Consider the following 14,140-nt stretch of genomic DNA (forward strand, 5'->3'; position numbering starts at 1 on the left):
CAAATAGGATACTGGGCTTCCTGGACCTTTGCTCTGATGCAGAATGGTAAATCTTATGTTCTTATGCTCTTAAAACTTTCCTAGTTATATTGAATTGTAAGAATCCTTGCACATATTCAAAGGATGGTATCATCTGGCTATGGTGACTCAGTGTGCATTGTAAGAGCTATTAAATCAAAATAGAAGCAACATAAAGTGTGCAGATGCCTTTAGAAGTATATAAATTCCTTCCTGATTTTGCTTCTCACATAAGTTTGACATAAGCTTCTATGAAAGCCAGAATATATAGAGTGCTTTTATTGCAGACATCCTTTTTTACAACATTTATCTGTTTGCATGGTTTGAAATCTCTGAATAATATTCCTAATTTAACATAAAAATGTAAGCATCCTGGCTGTACAGTATTTATGATACTTAAACATGAGCCAAGATGATTTAATCAAAATAAAAACAAAATCACGTGCCCAGAGAAATGAGCTCTTAGCCAACCTCTTTGCTCAGAGAAATTTGAATCTGAATCTTATTTAAAGTTAACCAGAATATATATAGTGCTCTTATTATAGATCTTTTTTACTGCATTTATCAGTTTGAGTGCTTGGAAATCTCTGAATAATGCTTCTAATTTTATAACTGCCAACATGCACAGTGAATGCCCAGCCCTTTCAAATGCACAGCCTCTTAAATACAGTCCAGCAATTATGCATAATTCTTATCTAAAGCTAAGAACATTATTCTGAGGTTTCCAATATGCAAACAGATAAATGCAGTAAAAGAGAAGGTCTGCAGTAAAAGCTCTCTATATATTCTGGGTAACTTTAAATAAAATTCAGCTTCAAACTTCTCTGAGCAAAGAGGTCAGCTAGGAGTTCATGACTCTGAACAGACACCTGTGCACCTGATTTTGTTTTTATTTTGATTACATTATTTTTGGTTCTTGACCTCCAGCCTGCACAGTGAATAAGATTATAAGCATTCTTGTTTGACTGTATTTAAGATACTGTTTATATGGAAGTGCTGGGCATTCACTGTGCAGGATGGAGGTCATGAACCAAGAAGCACTTAATGAAAATAAAAACAAAATCAGGTGCACAGGTGTCTCTGCAGAGCCATAAATTCCTAGTTGACCTCTTTGCTCAGAGAAGTTTGAAGCTGAATTTTAGTTATAGTTAAGCAGAATATATAGAGTGCCTTTATTGCAAACATTCTTCTTCACTGTATTTATGTGTTTGCATGGTTAGAAATCTCTAAATAATGTTCCTAGTATTATATAGGATTATAAGCGTTCTTGTTTGACTGTTTTTAAGATGCTGTGTATATGACAGGGCTAAGGATTCACTGTGCATCCTGGAGGTCATGAACCAAGAATTAGTGGATGAAAATAAAAAGAAAAGCAGGTGCACAGGTGTCTTTAAGTTGCTGTATATATGAAAGGGCTGGTGATTCATTGCATATGATAGAGGTCATGAACCAAGAATTAGTTAATGAAAATAAAACCAAAATCAGGTGCACAGGTGTCTCTGCAGAGAAATGAGCTCCTAGCTGACCTCTTTGCTCAGAGAAGTTTGAAGCTGAATATTAGTTAAAGTTTTCAGAATATATAGAGTTATTTTATTGCAGACATTCTGTTTTACTGCATTTATCTGTTTGCATTTATTTATTTATTGCTTTTATATACCGACATTCAATCGAGATAACACATTGGTTTACATATAACTAAACAAATAAGGCATGGTTTGAAATCTCAGCATAATGTTCCTAGTTTTATATAAAAATAAAATAATTTTGCTGGACTGTGTTTAAGATGCTGTGTATGTGAAAGGGCTGGGATTCACTGTGCAGGCTGGAGGTCATGAACCAAGAATTAGAGGATGAAAATAAAAACAAAATCAGGTGCACAGGTGTCTCTGCAGAGAAATGAGCTCCTAGCTGACCTCTTTGCTCAGAGAAGTTTGAAGCTGAATTTTACTTAAATTTAACCAGAATATAGAGAGTGCTTTCATTGTAGACCTTTTTTTTTTACTGCATTTATCTGTTTGAGTGCTTGGAAATCTCTGATTAATGCTTCTAATTTTATAACTGCCAACATGCACAGTGAATGCCCAGCCTTTTCAAATGCACAGCCTCTTAAATACAGTCCAGCAATTATGCATAATTCTTCTCTAAAGCTAAGAACATTATTCTGAGGTTTCCAATATGCAAACAGATAAATGCAGTAAAAGAGAAGGTCTGCAGTAAAAGCTCTCTATATATTCTGGGTAACTTTAAATAAAATTCAGCTTCAAACTTCTCTGAGCAAAGAGGTCAGCTAGGAGTTCATGACTCTGAACAGACACCTGTGCACCTGATTTTGTTTTTATTTTGATTACCTTATTTTTGGTTCTTGACCTCCAGCCTGCACAGTGAATACGATTATGCATTCTTGTTTGACTGTATTTAAGATACTGTTTATATGGAAGTGCTGGGCATTCACTGTGCAGGCTGGAGGTCATGAACCAAGAAGCACTTAATGAAAATAAAAACAAAATCAGGTGCACAGGTGTCTCTGCAGAGCCATAAATTCCTAGTTGACCTCTTTGCTCAGAGAAGTTTGAAGCTGAATTTTAGTTATAGTTAAGCAGAATATATAGAGTGCCTTTATTGCAAACATTCTTCTTCACTGTATTTATGTGTTTGCATGGTTAGAAATCTCTAAATAATGTTCCTAGTATTATATAGGATTATAAGCATTCTTGTTTGACTGTTTTTAAGATGCTGTGTATATGACAGGGCTAAGGATTCACTGTGCATCCTGGAGGTCATGAACCAAGAATTAGTGGATGAAAATAAAAAGAAAAGCAGGTGCACAGGTGTCTTTAAGTTGCTGTGTATATGAAAGGGCTGGTGATTCATTGCATATGATAGTCATGAACCAAGAATTAGTTAATGAAAATAAAACCAAAATCAGATGCACAGGTGTCTCTGCAGAGAAATGAGCTCCTAGCTGACCTCTTTGCTCAGAGAAGTTTGAAGCTGAATATTAGTTATAGTTAAGCAGAATATATAGAGTGCCTTTATTGCAAACATTCTTCTTCACTGTATTTATGTGTTTGCATGGTTAGAAATCTCTAAATAATGTTCCTAGTATTATATAGGATTATAAGCGTTCTTGTTTGACTGTTTTTAAGATGCTGTGTATATGACAGGGCTAAGGATTCACTGTGCATCCTGGAGGTCATGAACCAAGAATTAGTGGATGAAAATAAAAAGAAAAGCAGGTGCACAGGTGTCTTTAAGTTGCTGTGTATATGAAAGGGCTGGTGATTCATTGCATATGATAGAGGTCATGAACCAAGAATTAGTTAATGAAAATAAAACCAAAATCAGGTGCACAGGTGTCTCTGCAGAGAAATGAGCTCCTAGCTGACCTCTTTGCTCAGAGAAGTTTGAAGCTGAATATTAGTTAAAGTTTTCAGAATATATAGAGTTATTTTATTGCAGACATTCTGTTTTACTGCATTTATCTGTTTGCATTTATTTATTTATTGCTTTTATATACCGACATTCAATCGAGATATCACATTGGTTTACATATAACTAAACAAATAAGGCATGGTTTGAAATCTCAGCATAATGTTCCTAGTTTTATATAAAAATAAAATCATTTTGCTGGACTGTGTTTAAGATGCTGTGTATGTGAAAGGGCTGGGATTCACTGTGCAGGCTGGAGGTCATGAACCAAGAATTAGAGGATGAAAATAAAAACAAAATCAGGTGCACAGGTGTCTCTGCAGAGAAATGAGCTCCTAGCTGACCTCTTTGCTCAGAGAAGTTTGAAGCTGAATTTTACTTAAATTTAACCAGAATATAGAGAGTGCTTTCATTGTAGACCTTTTTTTTTTACTGCATTTATCTGCTTGTATGGTGTGAAATCACCGAATAATATTCATAGATTTATATAAGAATGTAAGCATTCTTGATGGACTGTATTTAAGATCCTATGTATAAGAAAAGGCTGGTAATTCAATGTGGATGCTGGAGGGCATGAACCAAGAATTACTTAATCAAAATAAATACATAATCAGGTGCACAGGTGTCTCTGCAGAGAAATGAGCTCCTAGCTGACATCTTTTCTCAGATGTTTGAATGTTAATTAAAGTTAGTCAGAATATATAGAGTACTTTTATTGCAAAACATCATTTTTTACTGTTTTTATCTGTTTGCATGGTTGGAAATCTCAGAATAATGTTCCTAGTTTTAAATAAAAATGTAAGCATCCTTACTGGACCGTATTTAAGTTGCTGTGTGTATGAAAGGGCTGGGGATTCACTGTATAGGCTGGAGATCATGAACCAAGAATTACTTAATGAAAATAAAAAATAAAATCACGTGTACAGGTGGCTATACAGCAACATGAACTCCTAGTTGACCTCTTTGCTCAGATAAATTTGAAGCTGAATTTTATTTAAATTTAATCAGAATATATAGAGTGCTTTTATTGCAGACCCTCTGTTTTACTGCATTTATCTGTTTGCATAGTGTGAAATTTCTGAATAATGTTTCTAGTTATATATAAGAATGTTAGCATATTTGCTAGACTGTATTTAAGATGCTGTAGTATGTATATGCAATGGCTGGTACTTCACTGTGCATGCTGGAGATCATGAACCAAGAATTACTTAATCAAAATAAAATACATAATCAGGTGCACAGGTCAGTCTGCAGAGAAATGAGCTCCTAGTTGACCTCTTTGCTCATGAAGTTTGAAGCTGAATTTTATTTAAAGTTACCCTTAATGTATACGTTGCTTTTATTGCAGACTCTCCAGAGTTGCCAGGGCAAATCCAGAGAGTTCCCAGGTATGGTCCCAACCATGTGGCTGAACCCAGTCACATGCAACTAAAAACCAGAGTCAGGAAAGCCTGCCACTTAGCAGATTTCTTGCTCTAAACCCCACTCTGAAAGAATCATGTCTCTGATAACTCCGCCAAAAGGAGGGGGTCCGGTGGTCAAATCCATGCAGCCCCCTCACCCCCTACAATAAAGATGCAGCCTTAACAAGCTGTAAAAAACATATTTCAAGGCTTCCTGAAAAGGAATAAATTGTTACCTACACCAGAAAGTAAAGACCAGGACAGGCATCTCACGACCAAATGTGAGTAACATGAACCCCACAGTGTGCAAATAGCCAGATGGCTATCTGTCTATTCAATTTGACCCTGCTATGACCCCAAATCCTCAAACTGAAAGCCTAGAAGAGGAAAATTGTTAGGGTGGACCAGGAGAAGGTAAAAAGCAGACTCGATGTCCACTTTAGCCATCAAAGCTTCCACACCACGCACCGCACTAACCATACAGCCGAATCAAAGGAGGAATAACACACCAAGCAAAATTCATGAGGAATGAAATCATTTATGGATGACCCCTCAGGTTCCTTTTTTGGAACCACCGCTAAAGGAGAAATAATCATTCTTTGAAAAGGGGGTTCCATAAAAGGTCCAGCAATCCTGCCTAAGGAAATCTCTTCCAACAGTTTCTGCAGACCACTGACTCTAGCCTACCGATCGAAACTGAATTAGAACTCATACCATCAATTGCACCAACGTACTGGATACAAAAACCAAAGGCAAAGCCGTAATGTAAAGTCACTGACATTTAGGATACACATCTAGACAGGGAGCCATTCCCGCAACTGAAATAGGGGTAGAAGCTCTATTCAAAGAAAAATTATTTGGGAGCAGCGGAAGGACCCAAACCTGCTTTATGGGGACATTTAGTGGTGGGATGACTGGAAGTGCAAATGGAACAGAGGTGTTTAAACTTACAATCGGGAAAAAGACAACCCGATCAGTTAAAACGCCAACAGATGTCGGAAGACCATATTGCAGACTTCCCTTGTCCAGCACTGGCACCCTGTCCATGAAAGGGCTGGCTCTTCTGCAATGGGCCCCCTGACACAAGACGCCCAGGTTGACTCGAAGCAGAAGGGCTGGAGGGGTGTGCCTTATTAGTCATCTGCTTTAGCCAAACATCCTGAGTACCACAACAGATAGATTTGTTACCTGCCATCCTTTCGCTAAAATGCTCATCGCAGTTGAACCAAGCCTAACCTTCATAATCCTTATGCGCTCCGATGATGGTGTCAGCATAAGTTAACAGAGTACCATATTGTGACAGGCCACAATGACCCACCGCATTAGTCAGTCTGAGGAAAGACCGAACCCAATTAAGTATGTTCCTAGGGATCTTAACCTCGACTCCCGGGGGAGAATCCGATCTGTTCCTCTTTTTATCTGAGCGCTTACCCCGTCTACCCTCTAACAAATGGGAAATATGAATATATTTATTTTTCTTAATTTATTTCCTACACGCATGTGAAACATCCTCCCATAATTCGGTAAGAACCACAAGTGCCTGAGCACCCTTGTCTCCCACATGAGTAGACTGACTTACAGAACCCACTTGATAACCAGACGAGGAGGAGGAAGACGAACTAGAAGAGGAACTGGAATTGGAGGAACTAGACCTCTGTTACTATCATGCTGTTTGCATTTCTTCCTGCCACCTCCTACCTTACCCTAGATCTTGTCACCAACTGGAATGGACTCAGAAGTATCTCTGCCTTCCACCGCACTAGACACGCTAGGAGCCAACATGTCCGAGCCATCTGCCACACCCAATGCAGAAAGGGACGGGCCACAAGGTTTCCCAGAAAAAACACCCTGACCAACAGCGCCAACTGCTAACCCAGAAAACAAAGGCTCATTAGAGGGCAAAGGCAAGTTATTAACAAAGAGGGTATTGGAAAGAAATCCAATAGTACCAGCTGTCAAAGACATAGGATCATGCACTAACAAAAACTCACCAGGTGCATCAGTACCATACAAAACTGAAGGCTCAGCAGGCCATGCAGTAAGAGCAGGGCCCGGAACAGAAGGACCAGCATTGGAAGACCTTGAACCTTGATCATCAGTCTGGATGAGCGCCAAGGCATGCTGGTTTCACCAACTTTCAAGGTTTGAAGGACCTGGACGGTTGGAGGTATCAATGCCGGAGACACTCTGCACCCCAGGCTAAAAAACAGAAACAGAGCACCCAAGAGACCCCCAAATGCCCACCTAGGAACTCCATAACCTGAGCCTGATCAGCCCCGGTACCACTGAGTGAACCAAAAAAAGGAGCAGCAGTAGCAAGACATAGGCATAGGCATAGGCATTGCAGTCATTGCCGAGGTTAAAACAGGAGCAGATGGGACAACTGGAGCTCCAGAACCCCCGACATTGAACAAACGAGGCCCAACAAATTCGGAGTTAGCAAAGGATTGAGACTCCAGCAAGTAAAAGTCTCTTGGGAAAACCTGAGAAAAACCAGGAACCTGAGAGAAACCAGTGCACGGGGGAGGGGCAGAGTTTATAGAAATTAGCACATTGGGAAGCACATGAGGAAAATTCAGCAACTCTGGCAAAGGTAAGGACCGCCCTGGAAGTACTCCGCCCCAGCACCAGCCCCGCTGACAAGACTACACTCTCGGCCAAAATTAGAAGCTGGAGGCGGAGGAAAAAAGATTCCGCACACCATGGGAGCCTGCACACTCATGCTGGGAGGAAAAGAAGGAACCTCCTGCCATAAACCTAAAATTGACTTGGGGGACAACAAGATCGAGAGGCCCAGTCTGCACCCACCTGTTGATCAAAGCGTTGATAGGCAAAAGAGACCCTGGAGCATGGGGATTCACCAAGGAGGAAGGAAAAAACCCGCCCCGCGGAAACTGCCTCACCCACTACCCCAGAAGCAGGAACTCTTACTGCCACAATTCTAGACTCATCACTGGGCCCATCCACTACCACGCGAGCAGAGGAGAAAGAATCATGTACTGGGGGCAGAAGCCAGTGCAGAAACTCCCGGACGTGCCCTACCGTGTGCAGGCATGCCAGGCCCAGCCCAAGAGGATCAAGGCTCCAAAGAAAGATGCGCAGTGCAAAAGGGGATGGCACAACCAGTTACTGCCCCCTTTTATCCCCCCCCACTCTGTTAATTCATCCCCTGATGCACTGGGGCCAAGCAACTGGGACCCTAAAGGGGCCCGAGGACGACCCCAAATTACTGATTCAAAATTAAATATGGGGGTCTCTCCGCCCCTCTAATCCCCCTAACTATCCCTCCCCCTCCCCCACCCAGCCTAACCTAAGTGTCGCCTGCCTGGAGGAGCCAGCCTGGTGCCCTTATTATCATGTGCTTCCGAGACTGGGCTCCTCCAGCCCTTCCACAACTTGTAAATTATTCACTAGTTGAATGTGTAAACCACCTAGAAGAGGAAACTACTTTTCTTCTGCACAGTCATGTAGGTGTTTGAGGTTTGTAGGCCAAATGGGTTTCCATATATATTCCTTTTCTATACATGAAGAAAAGAAGAGAGTCACAAGTTAAATGTAGGGCCAAGCCCCACCTCTCCCCATTTACCCCTGCAATAACCCTATGAATAGGCAGTCCAGTTAAACATTTTCAAATAATGAATTTTTTTCCCCAAGATATGAATTTTCTGAGACAACTTAGAAGAGGGCAATGAAAAAACAACTTGCATGAACAAAATGTCACGCAGGCCTCTTGCCGGAAACATCTAAAAGAAATAATGGCAGGGATAAAGTGCACAGTTTTTTTCTATGTGTGTGAAGGAAAGCCCTACAATCTGCTGCCAAAATATACTGAACAAAATGTTCATTGTTCAAACATAAATTTTCTACATTGATGTCTTAAACACAATCTCTCACAAAGTTGGTCTTTCATGCCAAATGCACCCTATAAAATCTTACTGTCACCTGTACTGCTGGACACATACATAACACATGAAAAACTGCAAATCCTATCATCATCCTACTTGAATGGGATGTGAGAATTACATTCTTTATAAATATAATAATAAAAATTGGCGTTACTGGTATATTCTCTTATTTTCTTTTGAAAACTTTCTGCAGCCTCAAATCCCAAGACAGCATTGTGTTAAAGTAAACTAATTATTTTATCTTCAACCACTGTATTCCCTTAGGGCAGAAACATCTGTAGTGGAAAGACAACCCAAACATACATTCTATCTTAGGCTGTGCATGCAATTACAGAATAATTAATTACCTCCAATGGGTATAGAACTTCCTCAAAACTTTTAAGATTCTTTAATGACGAAAGCCTTACCGTTTAGTACTGCCAGCCTGTCAATAACATAAACCTTTATAAAACCAGAATGAGGGAGACCATCATCCTTTGAGTTTCCATGAAAAGCAGAGGGACTATCTCAGCCTGTAGCTGAAACCATGGACTCAATGAGTGTGAAGTGGCAGAGGTAAAGCTGAGGCAGAGGATTCACTCTTTGCAAGTCGCTCTCCCAGACGTTCCAGTTTTGCAATCAGATAATTCGTCTTCCTGATTTATGAAGACAAAGAGTGAATAATCAAATTCTTCATTCTTCCATAATCAGATCTTGGAAATTTCAAGACCTCATTCACAGTAAGTAGCAAAGTTATATTTTGGGAGGATTATTCCTATAAATTTCCAAGGTAAGTAACAATACAGCACTGAAAGAAAGTACAGCAAAATAGTTGACCTTGCTTGCTTTAAAGTCCACAGCTTTGGTGGGGCTATCTGGTAAATTCAAATAAAAAAATAATTAATTAATTCAGAGAGAGCTGTATAAAGGAGTCTCTCTTGTATAGTAGCACACCGACTAAATCAAGTGAAGGGGGAGTCATCTCTGCCTTCCAATCAATCCACAAGACTTTATATCGTTTCAGTTTCTGGATGCAGAGGTCAGTGCTCCTGGGGGGGGGGGGGGGGGGGGGGGGGCGGAATCGTAGATCAGTGGATAAAAAAAAAAAATAGTCCATTAAATCAGTTGTAAACGTGTTGTAAATTTATAGGTCTGGTAGGGCCTTTCTTAAAATGAAAGCGATACAGCCAAAAGATCTTCATTCAAAAATTGGAAGAAGGATCCAACAGAAGAAAATAGGATAAAGCATAAACATTGGCAAGTTAAATGTAAGACATTGATAAGACAGGCTAAGAGAGAATTTGAAAAGAAGTTAGCTGTAGAGGCAAAAACTCACAGTAAAAACTTTTTTAAATATATCCGAAGCAGAAAGCCTGTGAGGGAGTCAGTTGGACCGTTAGATGATCGAGGGGTTAAAGGGGCACTTAGAGAAGATAAGGCCATCGCGGAAAGATTAAATGATTTCTTTGCTTCGGTGTTTACTGAAGAGGATGTTGGGGAGGTACCCGTAATGGAGAAGGTTTTCATGGGTAATGATTCAGATGGACTGAATCAAATCACGGTGAACCTAGAAGATATGGTAGGCCTGATTGACAAACTGAAGAGTAGTAAATCACCTGGACCGGATGGTATACACCCCAGAGTTCTGAAGGAACTAAAAAATGAAATTTCAGACCTATTAGTAAAAATTTGTAACTTATCATTAAAATCATCCTTTGTACCTGAAGACTGGAGGATAGCAAATGTAACCCCAATATTTAAAAAGGGCTCCAGGGGCGATCCGGGAAACTACAGACCGGTTAGCCTGACTTCAGTGCCAGGAAAAATAGTGGAAAGTGTTATAAACATCAAAATCACAGAACATATAGAAAGACATGGTTTAATGGAACAAAGTCAGCATGGCTTTACCCAGGGCAAGTCTTGCCTCACAAATCTGCTTCACTTTTTTGAAGGAGTTAATAAACATGTGGATAAAGGTGAACCGGTAGATATAGTATACTTGGATTTTCAGAAGGCGTTTGACAAAGTTCCTCATGAGAGGCTTCTAGGAAAAGTAAAAAGTCATGGGATAGGTGGCGATGTCCTTTCATGGATTGCAAACTGGCTAAAAGACAGGAAACAGAGAGTAGGATTAAATGGGCAATTTTCTCAGTGGAAGGGAGTGGACAGTGGAGTACCTCAGGGTTCTGTGTTGGGACCCTTACTATTCAATATATTTATAAATGATCTGGAAAGAAATACGACGAGTGAGATAATCAAATTTGCAGATGACACAAAATTGTGCAGAGTAGTTAAATCACAAGCAGATTGTGATAAATTGCAGGAAGACCTTGTGAGACTGGAAAATTGGGCATCCAAATGGCAGATGAAATTTAATGTGGATAAGTGCAAGGTGATGCATATAGGGAAAAATAACCCATGCTATAATTACACGATGTTGGGTTCCATATTAGGTGCTACAACCCAAGAAAGAGATCTAGGTGTCATAGTGGATAACACATTGAAATTGTCGGTTCAGTGTGCTGCGGCAGTCAAAAAAGCAAACAGAATGTTGGGAATTATTAGAAAAGGAATGATGAATAAAACGGAAAATGTCATAATGCCTCTGTATCGCTCCATGGTGAGACCGCACCTTGAATACTGTGTACAATTCTGGTCGCCGCATCTCAAAAAAGATATAATTGCGAGGGAGAAGGTACAGAGAAGGGCTACCAAAATGATAAGGGGAATGGAACAACTCCCCTATGAGGAAAGACTAAAGAGGTTAGGACTTTTCAGCTTGGAGAAGAGACGACTGAGGGGGGATATGATAGAGGTGTTTAAAATCATGAGAGGTCTAGAACGGGTAGATGTGAATCGGTTATTTACTCTTTCGGATAGTAGAAGGACTAGGGGACACTCTATGAAGTTAGCATGGGGCACATTTAAAACTAATCGGAGAAAGTTCTTTTTTACTCAACGCACAATTAAACTCTGGAATTTGTTGCCAGAGAATGTGGTTCGTGCAGTTAGTATAGCTGTGTTTAAAAAAGGATTGGATAAGTTCTTGGAGGAGAAGTCCATTACCTGCTATTAAGTTCACTTAGAGAATAGCCACTGCCATTAGCAATGGTTACATGGAATAGACTTAGTTTTTGGGTACTTGCCAGGTTCTTATGGCCTGGATTGGCCACTGTTGGAAACAGGATGCTGGGCTTGATGGACCCTTGGTCTGACCCAGTATGGCATTTTCTTATGTTCTTATGTTCTTACAGATTACTGAATGCTATCTCCTCACCCATACTCAGCTGCTTCCACAGTGCCAAATCTAGGGAAACCTGGGGTGCTGCTGAACTGCTCCGAGGCAGGCATTGTGCTGCTCCGAGGCAGGCATCGCTCTGACAGAAACATGGACACATTGCGGATACAGCACACACACTACTTTCGAAACAATAAACAGAAATAATTCCCTCATCTACATAAGAACATAAGAACATGCCTTACTGGGTCAGACCAAGGGTCCATCAAGCCCAGCATCCTATTTCCAACAGTGGCCAATCCAGGCCATAAGAACCTGGCAAGTACCCAAAAACTAAGTCTATTCCATGTTACCGTTGCTAGTAATAGCAGTGGCTATTTTCTAAGTCAACTTAATTAATAGCAGGTAATGGACTTCTCCTCCAAGAACTTATCCAATCCTTTTTTAAACTCAGCTACACTAACTACACTAACCACATCCACTGGCAACAAATTCCAGAGTTTAATTGTGCATTGAGTAAAAAAGAACTTTCTCCGATTAGTTTTAAATGTGCCCCATGCTAACTTCATGGTGTGCCCCCTAGTCTTTCTACTATCCGAAAGAGTAAATAACCTATTCACATCTACCCGTTCTAGACCTCTCATGATTTTAAATACCTCTATCATATCCCCCCTGAGCTGTCTCTTCTCCAAGCTGAAAAGTCCTACCTCTTTAGTCTTTCCTCATAGGGGAGTTGTTCCATTCCCCTTATCATTTTGGTTGCCCTTCTCTGTACTTTCTCCATCGCAATTATATCTTTTCTGAGATGTGGTGACCAGAATTGTACACAGTATTCAAGGTGCGGTCTCACCATGGAGCGATGCAGAGGCATTATGACATTTTCCGTTTTATTCACCATTCCCTTCCTAATAATTCCCAACATTCTGTTTGCTATTTTTAAACTTCATTCAAATCAGTATATTGTGCATTGCTTCTGCAAAGCTCGGGGCATTGATCTTCCACACAGGACTTTTAACTTTTTTGTATTCTGTACTGGGAACCCTTGGTGCTGCAGCGACAGCTGGAGCCCCCTTTAATTTAAATCTAACCGAGTCTTACATCTGTTGTTTTGCATTTTTCACCATAGCCATGAACCCAGTCATATGCCGCTCATTATGTGTGCGTTAATTGTATCAGTATGATGCCTGAATGGGGTTCTGATGAGGATCCGCTCTTCAGCTGCCTACTCCAGTTTATGTGTCTCAGTGCTATGACTACATGAGTCTCGAATGATGAAACATTCTCCAGCTCTAAGTGCTACAATTCCTGCTTGCTATGTGTAGTGCCCCCACCAGGTGGCGTGGGGAGAAACCTGCCACCAATAGCTGGAGGTGTGCTGCAGCAGAAGACCCCCCCCCCCCCCCCCCCCCCCAGCCCTCATGTAATAGGGCCAGACAGGGGTTGCGGGTTCTTTAGGTACTGGGGGAAATGACCCAGGCAACCCCGGATTCAATGCAGTTGGTGCTCCCTGTTCCTGAGCAGGTGAGCCAGGATACAACACGAGACGCTGGAACTCTCAACACAATTCACTCTTTGTCAAAGGTGAGGAGACATAAATACAATGGCAGTCAACACAGTGCCAGAATGATGCCCCACAGTAACGGGCAGGAACAGCAGTTATATATATATATATATATATATATATATATTTTTTTTTTTTTTTTTTTTAATATGTATTTCTCTAACAATAGCAGGATGTCACTTTTGATAACAATGGCAACCATAGAAACTGCAAAAGTCATGCAAGCAGCCCCCAAACCCCAGTGTAAGCTGCTAGAAATAAAAATGGTTTCTCCAGTCCTAGTGGTGCAAGCACAAGGAAAAAAAAAAACCAAAAGTGTGGCAGGGTCCTGGAGGTTCCTAAATTTACCAAATGTCCACACAAGGCTGCTGTGGCAGGGTGATATGGAACCTCCTGTGAAAATGGGCCTTGTAAACTGTGTGTTTGGTTGAGCAGGCAGTCACTGTTGGTTCCAGCATTTACAGCACAGAGGGTTTCTGGCTTGAAAGCCCCCTGCAGTCTTTATTTGCAAATGTAGGGTCAAACTACTGGCACAGTATGCTCTGTGTAGCATCCAGTAAAGGCGCACACCTTTAGGCAGCACCCTCTGGTTCTCACTGTTAGAGTT

The sequence above is a fragment of the Rhinatrema bivittatum genome, chromosome 16 (genome assembly GCF_901001135.1).
Source record: "Rhinatrema bivittatum chromosome 16, aRhiBiv1.1, whole genome shotgun sequence".
In the NCBI taxonomy this organism is placed as follows: Eukaryota; Metazoa; Chordata; class Amphibia; order Gymnophiona; family Rhinatrematidae; genus Rhinatrema; species Rhinatrema bivittatum.